Genomic DNA, 17,295 nt, shown 5'->3' with positions numbered 1-17,295 from the left:
TTTGAAGACATTCTTGCTACACTTTTTTTCCTAGTTGCGTTAGTTGATGTTTTTCCTCATTTATGTGTACAGTACCTTTATTTTGCTAGTCATGTATGTTTGACGTGTAACCGTTCCTCTACTTTGCTTCTAGCAACTAATTCTTTTGCTCTTTAATAGTCAAATCCCTTATCAAACTCTTACTCTCCATTTCCATTGCTGTTACTGTGGTTTAGATGTTGAGTATCTCTTACCTGAACTAATGAAGTAGCTGTTTAATGGTCTTTCTACATATCCTTTCTTCATCTTCTAATTTATCTTATGTGGTTCTTTAGATTATCTTTCTTTGGCATAGTGCAGAAAATGTCATACCCTTCTTTTATTTCAAAAACCTTGATTTGAGTTTCAAGTCTATCTATAATCTAGCCCTAGTTTTTGTTTGCCTTTTCAGTTTTCTGAATTCTTTTACATAGATTTCCTGCTAGCCAAATGAAACTACTTTTCCTTTGATTCTCTATGCTTTCTTCAGTTATACTTTTGGACAAAGATGATTTTCCTACTTTTAAGTCATTCATCTGGGTTTTTTTTCCCTCAATCCCTACCTGGCCAAATTATTTGCATGCTTTTAGACCCAGATCAAATGCTTGGCAGGTAGTTGTTCCTTTATTGAATTCTTGAAACATGTTACCCATATAATCACTGTATTACTTTTTATTTGGCACTCAAATTATTTTATTTTTCATCTCCTTTTCATCTGGTGCTGGCTTGAGTCACCAATAGCACAAGTATGACTGTCCCATTGGGTGGTTTGTACCATTGATGGTACAAACAGATCTAATCAATTTTATCAGTCTTTTTACTATTAAAATTAATATAAAGGCACGTGATGGGACAATCATGCATGTACCACTGGTGGTTCAAGCTGCCAGGCAACAAGATTTGTGAATTACCTCCCCATCGTGAATATGTTAAGAGATTATAATTTTCTCGCAGTTGGGATTTGTTTTTATCATCTTTGTTCAATTTTACAAATATTTGTTGAATAGTGTGATACAATTGTCCTAGACATACACACCCAGAAGTGTACTTTACTAATCCTCTAGCTGTCTCTTATTCTAATCAAATTGTCAATCAAGATTAACTTTCACACAGTATGTAGATGTATGTAGTATGTAGATGTGCTGGGCTCTCCCGTGATTCTTTTAATAGTCTTGTAAGGGGGCGTCATTTCCATATAATCAAAAAATGTACTTTAAAAAACTGTCTAATAACTTACTTTGTGATTAGACAGCTAATGGGTGAGTTGTGGATCTGAGCAAAATCCACAGTCATTTTTTGTTATCATAAATAAGTTTTAATAAGTAGAAACATGAAGTTCTAAAGCGTTTGGGATTGGAGTGTCAGAAAACCCTAGCATCCCATCATCATAGGCCCATATCCATTTGATCTTCATAGTGAATTGCTCACAATCCCTTTCTGAGAAAAAGAGGGCTGTGGCCAGGCCCCCAAATCAGAATCCAAAGATGTGTCTTTCAGCTCTGACAGATGAAGTGAGTTCAAGCTTTTTAAACTAGTAACTGGAAACACCCCATCACTATACAAAATGTAAAATCCAAGTTTGAAGAGTCAAAAGTTAAGATCCAAAATATGTAAAGTGGTGGTGCTCCAGTGCCTTATGATGTTATAATCATATTCACACACACATACACACACACACACACACACACACACACACACACACTCTCTAATGTCCTGACCCTTTGTCACGTTTTTCATTGAGCTCACTGATGGCATTGTGTTTTATTTCCTCACCCACCAATTTTGTCCTTCACTATGGTCCCCTCAGTATCCTTGACTTCCACTGAGGTCTCATTTGTTGAAGACCTCCCCATCAGCCTAGTGAACCTCCACTTTTATCACTAAGGACTGCAGTCCTTTTCAGCAGGTGTATTTCCAGTACTTGGGGAGGTTGGAAAATCAGAGGCATCACGATACTTAAAGTTTTTAAATTATGTCAGAGCAGCCTTTGCTCTCTCCAAAGTGGTAGCCCTGAGTCTTACATATAATAGATATCATGAAAATAGTTGTGGAATGAATTACAAAGCATCTAAAGCTAATTACTTTTTGGTGTCAGGGATCGAACTCAGGACCTTGCGCTTGCAAGGCAGGCAGCAGCACCACTGAGCTAAATCCCTGGCCCTAAAGCTAATTACTTTTTGAATTGAATTTTTCATGCCATCTTCAGATCTTGTGTATTCTCTGGAGCCAGCCAAGGGCCTAGCCATATTTCAAGCTTTTTGGTGTTTTATGATATGTTAGTCTGTCCTAGTTGCTTAATTGCACAGTATTTGTATTTGGGAGGTAAATGGTAAGAAGTTGTATGTAGGCACATTTTTATTTCTCAATACTCATTCCTTATTTTACTAATATGCTACATTTTGGGCTACTGTACTATGCAATATAAGATAATATTCCATAACTGCATTGTTTAATTGAAAATACTACAAAAGAGAGTGATTCAGAAGTGGCTTAATAGTTTTTACATAAACAGCTGAGTTTATAAACTTTGAATTTCCTAGAAAATTCCCAGCCATTTCATGTTATAAGTTGATGTATTTTTGTTATCATTAGAGATATTTTAAAATGTAGTAAAATGTTCTCAAGTCAGATCAGCCACTGAGACATTTTTCCCATATCCCAGCCAGAACCACTTCATTAACAACTATTAAGTCAGTTAAACATTTGTAGGAACATTCACACCCCTACTCAAAACACACACATGCACACACACACAGGAGTTTAGTAATTTTTAATAGCTGTCCTTGAAATTTTGTTTTTGTTTTGTACCAGGGATCGAAATTTTTTTTTTTTTTTGGTACCGAGGATTGAATTTGGGACCTTGCACTTGTGAGGCAGGCAGCAACACTACTGAGCTAAATCCCCAGCCCTTGAAATATTTTATTGTATGTCTCTGTACTTTGCTTCTTGAAAGCCATATTAGTATTTCTGGTTAGGGGATGATAAAGATTTATGTTTCAGTTAGTTTTAAAACATCTTAATATTTAAGGTTTTATAGGTTTTATAGTTTTATAGGTCTTTTAGGTTTTATAGGTTTTTTTTAATTTGTATTAAATTCTTTTATTGGTACATTGTAGGTATACAACACAATTACATTTCTCATGGGGAATTGTACCTTTACATAATGCATCTTGGTTCTTCTTTTTTCCCCATTCCTAGCCCTCCCTTCATGCCCTCCACCCTTCCCTATTTACGAAGACTTTATTTCCATTTTTTCCATTTCTCATCATTTTTCCTTTCCCTTCTTTCCTTTCCCCTGCCCCTCCCACTACCCCTACCACTTTGGACCTTCTCTTCCTATTTTACATTGTCGATTATTCATTCTAATAATTGGTACATTTTAGCTATACAATATAATGACATTCATCATTGGAAATTTGCACCTTTACATAGTCTCTCTTGGTTCTTATTTTTCACCCTTGCCCAGCCCTACCTTCAACCCCTCCATTCCTCCTTATTTACAAAGATTTTGTTCCTATTTTTCCATTTTCTCATATTAATCCCATTCCCTTCTATCCTTTCCCCGAGCCCTCCTACTTCCTTCCCCTTTGCCCCTTTTCTTCCTATTTCACATTACCTATTATACATTTAGTCCTTATTTACACTTTCAGTTTCTCACACCAGAGAAACTATTCGGTATTTACACATGTGTGTCCTATTTATTTCACTTAAGAGTATCACCTCAATGTGCACCCACTTAGCTATAAATGTCTCTAATTTCTCATTTTTTATGGCTGAGTAGTACTCCATTTTATAAAAAAACCACATTTTCTTTATCCAGTCTCCAGTTGATGGGCATTAGGGCTCTTTCCAAGTTTTTAGCTATTACAAACTGTGCTGCTATGAACATGGGTGCACATATATCACTGTGGTATGATTCTTTTAATTCTTTGGGGAAGATTCCCAGCAGTGGGATAGCGGAGTCAAATGGGATTTCCAGTCCTAGTACTTTGAGGTATCTCCATACTGATTTCCACAGTGGTTGCACCAGTCTACACTCCCACCAGCAGTGGAGCAGGGTTCCTCTTTCCCCACAGCCCCGCCAGCATTGGTCATTGGTTGATTTCATGATAGCAGCCATTCTTTGTGGAGTGAAGTGGAATCTCAGCGTTGTTTTCATTTGCATCTCTCGAATGACCAGTGATGTTGAACAGTTTTTCATGTATTTATTTGCTATTTCTACTTCTTTATCTGAGAAATGTCTGTTCATTTCAGATGCCCATATTCGGATTGGGTCTTTAAATTTGGGAGGTCTGATATTTTTAAGTACTTTATAGATACGAGATAGTAGACCTTTGAGGAAGAGCAGGTGAAGATTTTTTCCCACATTGTGGGTTGTCTCTTCACACTGCTGGTGGTTTCTCTTGCTGTGCAGAAGCCTTTTAATAAGAAGAGATCCCATTTGTTGATTGTTTGTGCTAGTTCACGGGCAACTGAGGTTTTGTTCATAAAATCTTTTCCTACACTGATGTCTTCAAGAGTTCTACCTAACCTCTGTCCCAACTGGTTCAGAGTTTCTATTTTAATATTTAGATCTTTAATCCATTTTGATTTTATTTTAGTGCATGGTGAGAGATACAGGCCTAGTTTTAATCTGTGGCAAGTTGAAACCCAATTTTTCCAGCACCATTTATTAAAGAGACTATCTTTCCTTCAGTGAGGGTGTTTGGCTCCTTTGTTGAAGATGAGATGGCTGAGTGTGTCTGGCATTGTTTCTGCATCTTCTAATGTGTTCCACTGGTCCTCAAGTCTGTTTCTTTGCCAGTACCATGCTGTTTTTATCACAGTAGTTTTGTAGTAGAGTTGCAGGTTGGGGATTGTGATATCCCCTGCCATGTCTCTGTTACCTAGAATTGCTTTTGCTATTCTGGGTCTCTTCTTGTTCCAAATGAATTTTTGGATTGTTTTCTCGAGGTCTATGAAGTATGCTGCTGGGATCTCAATTGGGATTGCATTGAATCTATATAGCAATTTTGGAAGTATGGCCATTTTCACTACATTAATCCTTCCTACCCAGGAGCAGGGGATGTCTGTCCATTTTCTGATATCATCTTCAATCTCTCTTTTCAGAATGCTGTAGTTTTCAGAGAAGAGGTCTTTGATTTCTTTCGTGAGGTTGATTCCTAGGTATTTCAGTTTTTTGGATTCTATTGTGAAAGGAATTATTTGCCCTATTTCTCTCTCAGTGAGTCTGTCATTGGTGTAGAGGAAAGCTATTGATTTTTGTGTGTTGACCTTGTAACCAGCTACTTGACTGAATTTGGTTATTAAGTCTAGAAGACTTTTGGTGGAGTTCTTGGGGTCTTCTATATAGAGTACAATGTCATCTGCAAATAATGACAATTTGACTTCTTCATTTCCTATCTTTATTCCTTTTATTTCTTTCTCTTGTCTAATTGCTGTGGCTAATGTTTCCAGAACTATATTGAATAAGAGTGGTGATAGTGGACATCCTTGTCTTGTTCCTGATTGGAGTGTGAAGGATTTCAGTTTTTGAGCATTTAGTATGCTATTGGCTGTTGGTTTTTCATAGATGGCTTCTATCAGTTTGAGGTAGAGACCATCTATTCCAATTTTTTGTAGGGTTTTTATCATAAATGCATGTTGGATTTTGTCAAATGCTTTTTCTGCATCTATGGAGATAATCATATGGTTTTTGTCCTTGGCTCTATTGATATAGTGTATTACATTAATTGATTTGCGTATATTGAACCATCCCTGCATTCCTGGGATGAATCCCACTTGATCAGGGTGTATGATCTTCTTGATGATCTTCTGCATTCTTTTTGCCATTATCTTATTAAGGATATTTGCATCTATGTTCATTAGTGAGATTGGCTTATAGTTCTCTTTTTCCATTGGATCTTTCTCTGCTTTGGGGATCAAGGTGATGCTTGCTTCCAGGAATGAATTTGGGAGTATTGCTTCCCTTTCAATTTCATTGAAGACCTTAAAGAGTTGTGGCAGTAGATCCTCTCTAAATGTCTTGTAGAATTCGGCAGTGAAGCCATCAGGGCCTGGGCTTTTCTTAGTTGATAAGCTTTTAATTACATTTTCAGTTTCATTGGTTGATATTGAGTTGTTCAGAATTTTTAGGTCTTCTTCGTTCAACTTTGGTAATTCATATGTGTCTAGGAATCTGTCCATTTCTTCTGTGTTGTCCATCTTATTGGCGTATAGGGTCTGGAAGTAGGTATTGATGATCCTCTGGATTTCTGCTGGGTCTGTTGTCATTTCACCCTTTTCATTCCTAATTGCATGGATTTGGGCCTTTTCTTTCCTTTTTCTGACAGGGTGGCTGAAGGTTTGTCAATTTTGTTGATTCCAAGAACCAACTCTTGGCTTCATTGATTTTTTTTGTATTGTTCTCTTAGTCTCCATTGCATTGATTTCTCCTGTGATCTTTGTAATTTCCTCCCTTGTATGAGCTTTGGGTTTGTCCCGCTCTTCTTTTTCTAGAAGCTTGAGGTTCAGCATCAGGTTGTTTAATTGGGCTCGTTCTGTTTTCCTAATATGCATATTCACTACTATGAATTTCCCTCATAAGACTGCTTTCATTGTGTCCCATAGATTCCCATATGTTGTATTGTCATTGTCATTTAATTGAAGGAACTGTCTGATTTCTTCTTTAATTTCCTCTGTGACCCATTGGTTATTCAGAAGTGTGTTGTTCAATTTCCACATGTTTATGAAATTTTTTGAGTTTCTTTTGCTATGGACCTCCAATTTCATCGCAGTATGGTCTGATAAAGTACAGGGGTTAACTTTAGTTCCTTTGCACTTACTTAAACATGTTCTATGTGTGAGTATGTGGTCTATTTTGGAGAATGACCCATGTGCAGCTGAGAAGAATGTGTATTCTGATTTTGTGGGGTGGAAGACTCTGTAAACATCTGTTAAGTTCATTTGTTCAAGAGTTTGATTGAGTTCTAGTATTTCATTGCTTATTTTTAGTCTAGTTGATCTATGTATTTGTGACAGTGGTGTGTTGCGGTCCCCCACTACAGTTGTATTAGTGCATATATGACTTTTCATGTCCATTAGTATTTGTTTTATATAGTTGGGTGCACTAGTGTTTGGTACATAGATATTTATGATTGTCATCTCTTCTTCTTGGATTCTTCCCTTTACAAGGATGTAGTGTCCTTCTTTGTCTCTCTTAATCAGTGTTGGTTTGAAATCTACTTGATCTGCCAAGAGGATAGCTACTCCTGCTTTTTTTCGGGTTCCTGTCACATGGAGTATTGTTTTCCACCCTTTAACTTTCAGTCTATGAGTTTCCTTTTGATTTAAGTGTGTTTCTTGTATGCAGCATATTGTTGGATTTTGCTTCTTGACCCATTCTGCCAGTCTATTTCTTTTGATTGGTGAATTGAGACCATTAATGTTGATGGTTATAACTGAAACGTATTGACTTGTCATTGCCATGACTTTTTCTTTTTGTTGGGTTCTCCTCTTTTACATTTAATATCTTATCATGCCAGATGGGTTCATTCTGCTTTGCGTCCTAGGGTTGTGATCCTCAATGTCTGTTCCTAGGATATTGTGTAAAATTCTTTGTAGTGCTGGTTTGGTATTTACGAAGTTCCTAAGGTGCTCTTTGTCATGCAAGTATCTTATTTCTCCATCCATTTTGAAAGATAGTTTTTCAGGGTACATCAATCTGGGTTGGAGGGTGTTTTCTTTTAGGGCTTGGAATATGTCACTCCAAGCTCTTCTTGCCTTGATGGTTTGTGTTGAGAAGTCTGCTGTGATTCTGATGGGCTTTCCTTTGTATGTGATTTGTTTCTTTTCTCTGACTGCTTGGAGAACTTTGTTCTTCTGTTGTGTTTCTGGAATCTTAACAATTATATGCCTATGTGTAGATTTTTTTTTGATCAAGGCTATTTGGAGTCCTATATGGCTCACTTATCTGTAGGTCAAGCTCTTTTCCCCTGCTTGGGAAGTTTTCTGCCATTATTTCTGTGAAGAGATTTTTTTATGTCATCTCCACTCTCTCCTGTTTCTTCACTGAGCCCAGTCAGTCTTATGTTATTCTTCTTTGCATCATCTAGCAGCTGCTGGATTGATTTCTTATGTTCCCTTATAATTTTGAAGCAATTTTTCTTTTCCTGGTCACTAATTGCAATCTTATCTTCTATATCTGAAATTCTGTCCTCACATTGGTTCATTCTGCTGTGTAGACTTTCAATGGAGTTTTTCATGTCCTGGAAATCTATTTGCATCTGTTTTATGGATTCCATTTGTTTCTTATGTTGGGTTTCCATCATGTTCCTGAGCTCCTCTCTAGATTTATTAATCATGTCTTGCACTAGGGGCACAATTTCTCCTGTTATCTGAGAAATTATTTCTGATTTCAATTTTTCCAGATCCCCTTTTGTTGCCAGTTCAGTGGGCCCACGTGGTTGAGTATCTGAGTGTTCCATCTTATTTTCCTTTGGGCTTGCTGTAGGTGATCTGGAAGTCTGGTTTTGAGACTTATTTACGTGTTTTCTCATTTTGGCTGGGGCGGGGGGCTGTTAGCACCTGATTGGATTACCTCCTCTGAGCTGGGTGAGGTGGGACGGGCCGGGAGCAGTGGTAGGAATGGTGACCCAAAAGCCCTTTCCTGTGTGCTGGGAGCAGCGGGCGGGATGGTGGCCGAGAAACCCCTTCCCCTGGACCAGGAGCAGTGGGATGGCGGCTCAGAAGCCCCTCTCTCTAGGCCGTGAGTGGTGGGAGGTATGGTGGCCTGGAAGACCCTTCCTCTGGGCCAGGAGCAGTGGGACAGAAGGTGGCCCAAAAGCCCTTTCCTCTGGGCTGGGAGTAGGGGGAGGGATGGTGACCGGGAAGCCCCATCCTCTGGACCAGGAGCAGTGGGACGACGGCTCAGAAGCCCCTACCTCTGGGCTGGGAACAGTGGGACTCTGTACCTTGGTCTGGTGGTCTGGTGTCCTCTGCTTTTTTGTAGTGTGGAATCAGGTGGCTGCCTGTCTGCAGCAGGGTGACTCGCCATCTTCCGCCAGGACCTCGGTAGGGCGTGCACAGACCTGCCTGTCTGCAGCCTAGGTTTTATAGTTCTTGATTTGGTAACTACAGAACTGTAAGAAACATGAAGAATACAGTTGCTTGTGTAGTTAGCAGGTGGTACACATGGAAATCAAATATATGCATAAAAACCATAAATCATAGAATTACTTTTAGAAGTAAGCAAGTCCTAAATATTCATGTAAAATAGGGAGAAGGAGCATTCTTTTGTTTTGTTTCATTTTTTTGTTTTTTTGGTACTGGGGATTGAACTCAGGACCTTGGCCTTGCCAGGCAGGTGCAGAGCCACTGAGCTAAATCCCCAGCCCTGAGGGAGCATTCTTATAAAACAGAAAAAGGGAAAATAGATGCAGGTGTAACTGGATCAAGTTGGTTACAGGAGAATGAAGAAAAAACTCAAAGTGTAGTGCTTTGGGTTTGTATGATTGTGTGAGTTCTCTACTAGACATATTGCAGAGTAATGTAGTTCTGTAGTATTTTAGTGCTCCCAAATGTTAGATCTTTTTCTTCTTTTTAAAAAATTATAGTAAAGTGTGCATGACATAGCAATGAACATTTTAGCCATTTCTAACTGTAAAGCCTAGTGGCATTACCTACATGGAACCATCTGTTTCCCCATCATTTTCATTTCCCCAAACTGAACCTCTGTCCACTAAAAAATAACTCCCCATTCCTTACTCTTCTAGTCCCTGGCAATCACCATTCAACTTCGTGTCCTTATGACTTAACTATTCTAGGCATCTCATATAAGTGGAATCGTGGTTCAGAATTTCCTTCCTTTTTAAGGCTGAATAGTATGATCAGTATATTATATATACATGTATATTATATTAAATAATTTATTTATATATTATTGTTCTTTCATCCATTAGTGGACATTTCTGTTTCCACCTTTTGAATTGTGAATAGTGCTGCATGAACACGGGTGTATAAATGTCTGTCTGAATCCTCGTTTTCAGTTCCTTTGCATTATATGCTCAGAAATGAAATTGCTGGATCATATGATAAATCAGTTTTTATTTTTATGTGGGGAGTGGAATGCCATTCTATTTTCCACAGTAGAAATATCATTTTACATTCTTACCATCTAAAGCATGCAAGTTCCCTTTTCCCATCCTCACCAGTATTTGTTATTTTTTTTTTATAGTAGCCATCCTAATGTATGTGGAATAGAATCTCATTATGGTTTTCATTTGCATTTTCCTGTTGCTTAGTCAGGTGAAACATCTTTTCATGAGATTGATGTTCTCTATGCAATTTTCTATGCTCTTTGTCTCTTATCATGCCTCTAAACATAAAGCCAGAGCTCCTCTGGTTATTTTCTCTCTCTCAGGGATGATACTCCTTTGATACATGCCATCTTATGTTTTAAAGCATTTGTTTGTTTACATTGTGCAGATTGCTACTGTTTAGAGAGGAGATTAAGTCTGGTTCTTCTGCCTTTATAAGGACATGAAATTAAATTCTAAAGGATATTCATAATTCATAATGTTATTGAGATACTGTATTATTGGTAACTTTTGTAAGCTTATATTATAAATTTAAGTGACTTATAGCTGTTTGTGTAATCTTTTTCTTATATCTAAATTAAAACTGAGGAAAGGATCCATAGATAATTTTCTACATTTGCTGTGCTTTTTAAAAAAAATAAGATTAATATCTAAATGTTGGTTATAAAGAAAAGTGGCATTCATGTACAATTTAAATTTTCTTTGCTAGTAAACTGAATGTTGTGTTTGTCATTAGTCCTACTACTCTTTATATAATTTACATGAAACATCTAGTTTTGCTTATATAATTTAGGAACTTTGAAATATGTTTGAAAGTGCATAGGATGTTTTAAAAAAAACTCATTCTTTGCATCATATTTTAATTATAACATTTTCTATAATGATAATTATTCTATTATATATATTTTTACTCATTTTAATTAACTTTATTGGTATATTTTAGGTGTACATAACAATCAGATTTATCATAAGGAATTTGTACCTGTACATGATATATCTTGATTCTTATTTTTTCCCTTTTCCCTCCTCTCCCATCAGCCACTCTTCCCTTCCTTATTTACAAAAGCTTGGTTTCCCATTTTATTCTTCTATTCTTTTTTCCTTTTCCCTTACTTCCTTTCTTCCTCCCTCTTCCCTAGTTCCCCTTCTCATTTGAATATTTTCTTTCTATTTCACAATATCTATTATACATTTTACTCCTGTTTACATTTTTGGTTTCATACATCAGAGAAACTGTGCAATATTTGAACATGTATGTTTGACGTATTTCACTTAAAAGTATTATCTCAGGGTGCATCCATTTACCTAAAAATGTATCAAGTTTATCCTTCTTTATGACAAAATAGTACTCCATTGTATTTTTTAAAAAAACCCCACATCTTCTTTATCCATCTCTCAGTTGAGGACCATTTGGATGTTTCCAAGATTTTGCTATTACAAACTGTGCTGCTATAAATATGGATGTGCATATATCATGGTGGTATGATGCTTTTAATTCTCTCGAGAAGATACCAAGAAGAGGAATTGCTGGGTCAAGTGGAACCTCTACTTGTAGTTTTTGAGGAATCTCCACGCTGATTTCCACAGTGGTTGTACCAGTCTATACTTCCACCAACAGTAGAGAAGGGTTCCTTTTTCCCCACACCCTCACCAGCATTTGTTATCATTTGATTTCTTGATAATAGCCATTCTTTCTGGAGTGTAATAGATTCTCGTTGTTTTAATTTGCATCTCTTGAATGACCAGTGATGTCGAACATTTTTTCATATATTTATTTGCCTTTTCTGCTTCTTCTTCTGAGAAAAGCCTGTTCATTTCAGATGAAATGGACTGGGTCTTTAAATGTTTTGAGTTTTTTACATATTCTAGATATTAGTTCTTTGTCTAAGAAACAGCTGGGAAAAATTTTTTCCTCTGGGTTGTCTCTTCACTTTCTTGGTGGTTTCTTTTGCTGTGGAAAAGCTTTTTAATAAGATGAGATCTCACATTGAGGCGATACTTTTAAGTGAAATAAATAGGACACACATGTGTGAATACCAAATAGTTTCTCTGGTGTGAGAAACTGAAAGTGTAAATAAGGACTAAATGTATAATAGGTAATGTGAAATAGGAAGAAAAGGGGCAAAGGGGAAGAAAGTGGGAGGGCTAGGGGAAAGGATAGAAAGGAATGGGATTAATATGAGAAAACAGAAAAGTAGGAACAAAATCTTTGTAAATAGGGAGGACTGAAGGGTTGAAGGGAGGGCTGGGCAAGGGTGAAAAATAAGAACCAAGAGAGACTATGTAAAGGTGCAAATTTCCAATGATGAATGTCATTATATTGTATACTTAAAATGTACCAATGATTAGAATGAGTAATTGATAATGTAAAATAGGAAGAAAAGGTCCAAAGGGGTAGGGGTAGTGGGAGTGGCAGGAGAAAGGAAAGAAGGATAAGGAAAAATGATGAGAAATGCAAAAAATGGAAATAAAGTCTTTGTAAATAGGGAAGGGTGGAGAGCGTGAAGGGAGGGCTAGGAATGGAGAAAAAATAAGAACCAAGATGCATTATGTAAAGGTACAATTCCCAATGAGAAATGTAATTGTGTTGTATACCTACAATGTACCAATAAAAGAATTTAATACAAAAAAAAAATAAGATGAGATCTCAGTTGTTGATTCTTTGTGGTATTTCCTATGCAATTGAGGTTTTGTTCATGAAGTCTTTGCCAATACCTGTGTCCTCAAGAGTTCTACCTATTCTATCTTCCAGCAGATTTAGTATTTCTATTTTAATATTTAGATCTTTGATCCGTTTTGATTTTAGTTTAGTGCATGGTGAGAGACATGGGTCTAGTTTTAGTCTTTGGCATGTGGAAAGCCAGTTTTTCCAGCGCCATTTATTAAAGAGGCTATCTTTCTTCCAGTGAGGGTGTTTGGCCTCTTTGTCAAAGATAACGTGGCTGAGTGTGGTTGGAATTGTTTCTGCATCTTCTAGTCTGTTCTATTGATCCTTGGGTCTGTTTTTTGCCATTAACAAAACTGTAACTTTGTAGTATAATTTCAAATCAAGGATTGTGATGCCCCCTGCCTTGCCTCTGTTGCCCAATGCTTTTTGTTATTCGGTGTCTCTTTTGTGTTCAAATGAATTTTAGGATTGTGTTTTCTAATTCTGTGAGGTATGCTATTGGTATTTTGATTGAGACTGCATTAAATCTGTATAACAATTTTGGGAGGATAGCCATTTTTACTGCATTGGTTCTTTCTACCCAAGAAAAAGGAATATGTTTCCATTTTCTGACATCTTTTTGCTCTCCTTTTTCAGAGTTCTGTAGTTTTCAATGTAAAGGTCTTTTACTTCCTTTGTTAGATTGATTCCTAAGTCTTTCATTCTTTTGATTGCTATTATGAAAGGTGTGATTTCCCTAATTTCTCTCACACTGAATTTGTTGTTTGTGTACAGGAATGATATTGGTCTTTTAGGGTTGACTTTGTTTTGTTTTGTTTTTGGTACCGGGGATCGAACTCGGGACCTTGCATTTGTGAGGCAGGTGATGGAACCACTGAGCTAAATCCCCAGCCCTAGGGTTGACTTTGTATCCAGCTATGCTACTGAATTTGGTTATGAAATCTAAAAGTCTTTTGGTCGAGTTTTTAGAGTCTCCTGTGTAGAGTATCATGTCATCCACAAATAATGATAATTTAACTTTTTCCTTTCCTATCCTTATTCCTTTTATTACATTCTCTCTCTCTCTCTCTTTCTTTTTTTTTTGGTACTGGGAATTGAACTCGGGACCTTGCACTTGCAAGGCAGGCAGTGGAACCACTGAGCTAAATCCCCAGCATCATTCTCTTGTCTAATTGTTCTGGATGTTTCCAGAACTATTTTGAATAAGAGTGGTTATAGTGGACATCCTTGTCTCCTGATTTTAGAGTGAAAGCTTTCAGTTTTTGACCGTTTTCTACTATGTGGGCTGTGGGTTTGTCATAGGTGGCTTTTATCAGGTTAAGATAAAGACTATTCCAGTTTTCTGTAGGGTTTTTTTTTTTAATCATGAATGGGTGTTGGAATTTGTCAAATGCTTTTTCTGCATCTGTTGATATGATCATGTGGTTTTTGTCCTGGGATCAGTTAATATGATGTATTACATTTATTGATTTGCATATGTTGAACCATCCTTGCATCCTTGGGTTGAATCCTACTTGGTCATGATATATAATCTTGATGATTTGCTGCATTCTGTTTGCCAGTATCTTACTGAAGATTTTAACATCTATGTTCATTAGGGAGATTGGCCTAATCTTTTTTTGGTTGGATCCTTCTCTGGTTTTGATATCAGGGTAATGCTTGCTTCCAAGAATGAATTTGGGGGTGTTGCTTCCCTTTCAGTGTCATTAAAGAATTCAAGGCTTTAGATCTCTCTTTATTTCTTGTAGATTTCAGCAGTGAATCCATCAGGACCTGGGCTTGTCTTTGTTGGAAGGTTTTTAATTACATCTTTAATTTCATTGACTGATACTGGTTTATTTAGAATCTTTATGTCTTTTTGATTCAGCTTTGGTAATTCACATACATGTAGGAATCTTTCCATTTCTTCTGTATTGTCCATCTTATTAGAATACAGGTTCTCAAAGTAGGTATTAATGATCTCAGTTTCTGCAGAATTTGTTGTGATTTTACCCTTTTCATTCCTAGTTGCATGGATTTGAGTCTTTTCTTTCCTTTTTTGATAAGGTTGGCTATTAGTTTGTCAATTTTATTCAATTTTTCAAAGAATCAGCCTTCAATTCATTGATTCTTTGTATTGTTTTCTTAGTCTCAAGTGCATTAATTTCTTCTCTAATCTTTATAATAGGTTATTTTAGCTTGTTCTGTTTTTCTGATGTGAGAATTTACTGCTATAAATTCCCCTTGTAGGACTGCTTTAATTGTGTCCCATAAGTTCCAGTATGTTATATTAGTATTACCATTTAATCATAGAAACAAATTTCTTCTTTAATTTCATCTGTGAACCATTGGTTGTTCAAGAAGGTATTATTTAATTTCCATGAGTTTATGAAGTTCTTCTGGTTTCTTTTGCCATTGATTTCCAAATGGTCTATTTTGGAGAATGTCCTGTGTATATCTGAGAAGAATGCGTATTCTGATGTTGTGGGGTGGAACACTCTAGACATTCATTTGCTCAAAAGTTTGGTTCAGTTCTGCTATTTCATTGTTGATTTTTTTATCTGGTTAATCTATGCGTGACAGCGGGGTATTGACGTCCCCCATTACAATTGTATTAGTACTTACTTGATTTTTCATGTCCACTATTATTTGCTTCATACAGTTAGGTGTGCTACAGTTAGGTGTGCTGATGTTTGGTGTGTATAAAATTATGATTGTTTTCTCTTCCTCTTGGATTGTTTCCTTAATGAGAATGCAATGACCTTGTTTGTCTTCCTTGATCAATCTTGGCTTGAAATTCATTTTGTCTGCAAATAAAATACCTTCCCTTGTTGTTTTCAGGGTTCCTGTTGCATGGAGTATTGTTTTCCATCCTTTGACTTTCAGTCTATGAATTTCTTTTTGAGTTAAATGTGTTTCTTGTATGCACCATCAAGAATACCCTAAAAAGTAACAAACTGTGGTAACTATTAATTTGCCACCTTTAACTCTGTGAGCAAGATATGTAGTTATATACAAAATCTAAAACCAGAAAATTGCGTACAGTAAATATCCCCTCAATGTGGTGATTTACCCTCAGAGGAAAAAATTTAAAAGGGATTAGGAGGAAAAATAGAGAAATAGAAGTAGAGAAAGGAATTAAAAGGAAATAGAGAAGGAATTAGAAGCAAGGCAAGAGGACAAAGGAAGATTATGTAAGTTTTGGGAACTGGTAAAGGAGACAGGAAGAAAAGAAAGAAGGAAGAACCAGAAACATGAACAACAACAACAACAAAAACTAGAAACATATTCTCACTTGTATAAAAAGAATAATCAATCAAGAAAGAGAAAAAAATAGAAATAAATAAATTAATACAAATGAAAACGCAAAGAAAGGAAGAAAAGCAGAAAAAAAAATGTCTACTTCAGGGCATGTCTCTTACAGCATGTCATTCATTGACAGCAGAGGCAGACAGAGCCCAGATCCATGTTGATTGATCCAGCAAGCCAGCAGTAGAATTATGGTGGTGTTGGATAATAACACCAAACCTAGGCCTTTAGTTCCACTGAAGTTCAGGCTGCTTCCACTTTCTGGCTGTGAGGCTGGGACCTGAGTTTTTCAGGTCCCTCAGCACTCTGAGTGCCTCCTGCTGGCCTGAACTCAGTTATGCCTCACTCTGACATTTGAAGCCACTAGATGGAGCCAACCTACAGCTGCTCTGAGTTCTGACTTCAGTTGCTGCTTTCTAAAAGGACATTCACCCTCTCCTGGGGGTGAGGGGGTGTCTCAACCTGAATAACTCACCAGCCACTGCAGTCGCTGCATCCATTGCTCCATTCCACTGGTATGGTTTTCAGTGGAGGCCTCTGGGATTGCTAGTAGTCACCATGCCTCAGGGGTCCCCAGTAATCACCATGCCTCTGCAGGTTCTGTCTGCCCCACACTGTGAACCTGGGCTCCGGGAGAAAGTGCCATCTGCCACCTTCCTCTTCCTCTTCTGTGTTGTGGTCTCTCTCTTCATTCTCCCTGTAGGCTCTAATTCTCACTTCAGATCCTTGCTGGGTCCCAAGGAACTGCTTCACTCCTTCTTTTCCTCGTGTTGCTATTTTCTAGCATCTGGATTCTAAATATCAGAGAGGCTGTTTATCTGCTGCTTACCATTCCACCATCTTCCTGGAAGTCTATAATGATAATTATTAAAAATGCACAGAAAGTTAAAAATAAGTAGTGCATAATAGATGCATGTTAATACCTCAAAACCATAAGGAATAGGCACAGTAGATAATAGAAGGGAGTTCTGTTGAAGGTTATTTATGCCATTTTGAAACAACTTTAAATTCTGAGAAAAAATTGCTTTTGCTAGGAGAATATTTTCTTTCTGTTTTTAGAATACATTTTTGTTTTTCTAATTCTAGTTATGACAGTTTGGGAAAAAAGAAACTGAAATTAGTAGAGTTTGGAAACTTACTGTCATTAAATAACAATTCAGTATTTCAGAGTATGATGTAGGATATTAACAAAAAAATTTAATTGAAAAATTTATCTTAGAAATTATAAGTCTGATTTCTTGAAAT

The 17,295-nt window shown here is 36.9% G+C and overlaps 1 protein-coding gene across 7 annotated transcripts in view; it reads left to right on the top strand.

Moving 5' to 3' along the window:
* The window catches only part of Tdrd3 (tudor domain containing 3), a 160,277-nt gene that overhangs the window by 78,067 nt on the left and 64,915 nt on the right, over window positions 1–17,295 (top strand). The window lies entirely within an intron of this gene.

Source organism: Heterocephalus glaber, unplaced genomic scaffold (assembly GCF_053883595.1).
Source record: "Heterocephalus glaber isolate CG9 unplaced genomic scaffold, H.glaber_assembly_v1.0 deba00001666, whole genome shotgun sequence".
NCBI lineage: Eukaryota > Metazoa > Chordata > Mammalia > Rodentia > Bathyergidae > Heterocephalus > Heterocephalus glaber.
Note: the sequence above shows the minus strand (reverse complement) of the source record. Positions and strands in the feature narration are given on the sequence as shown.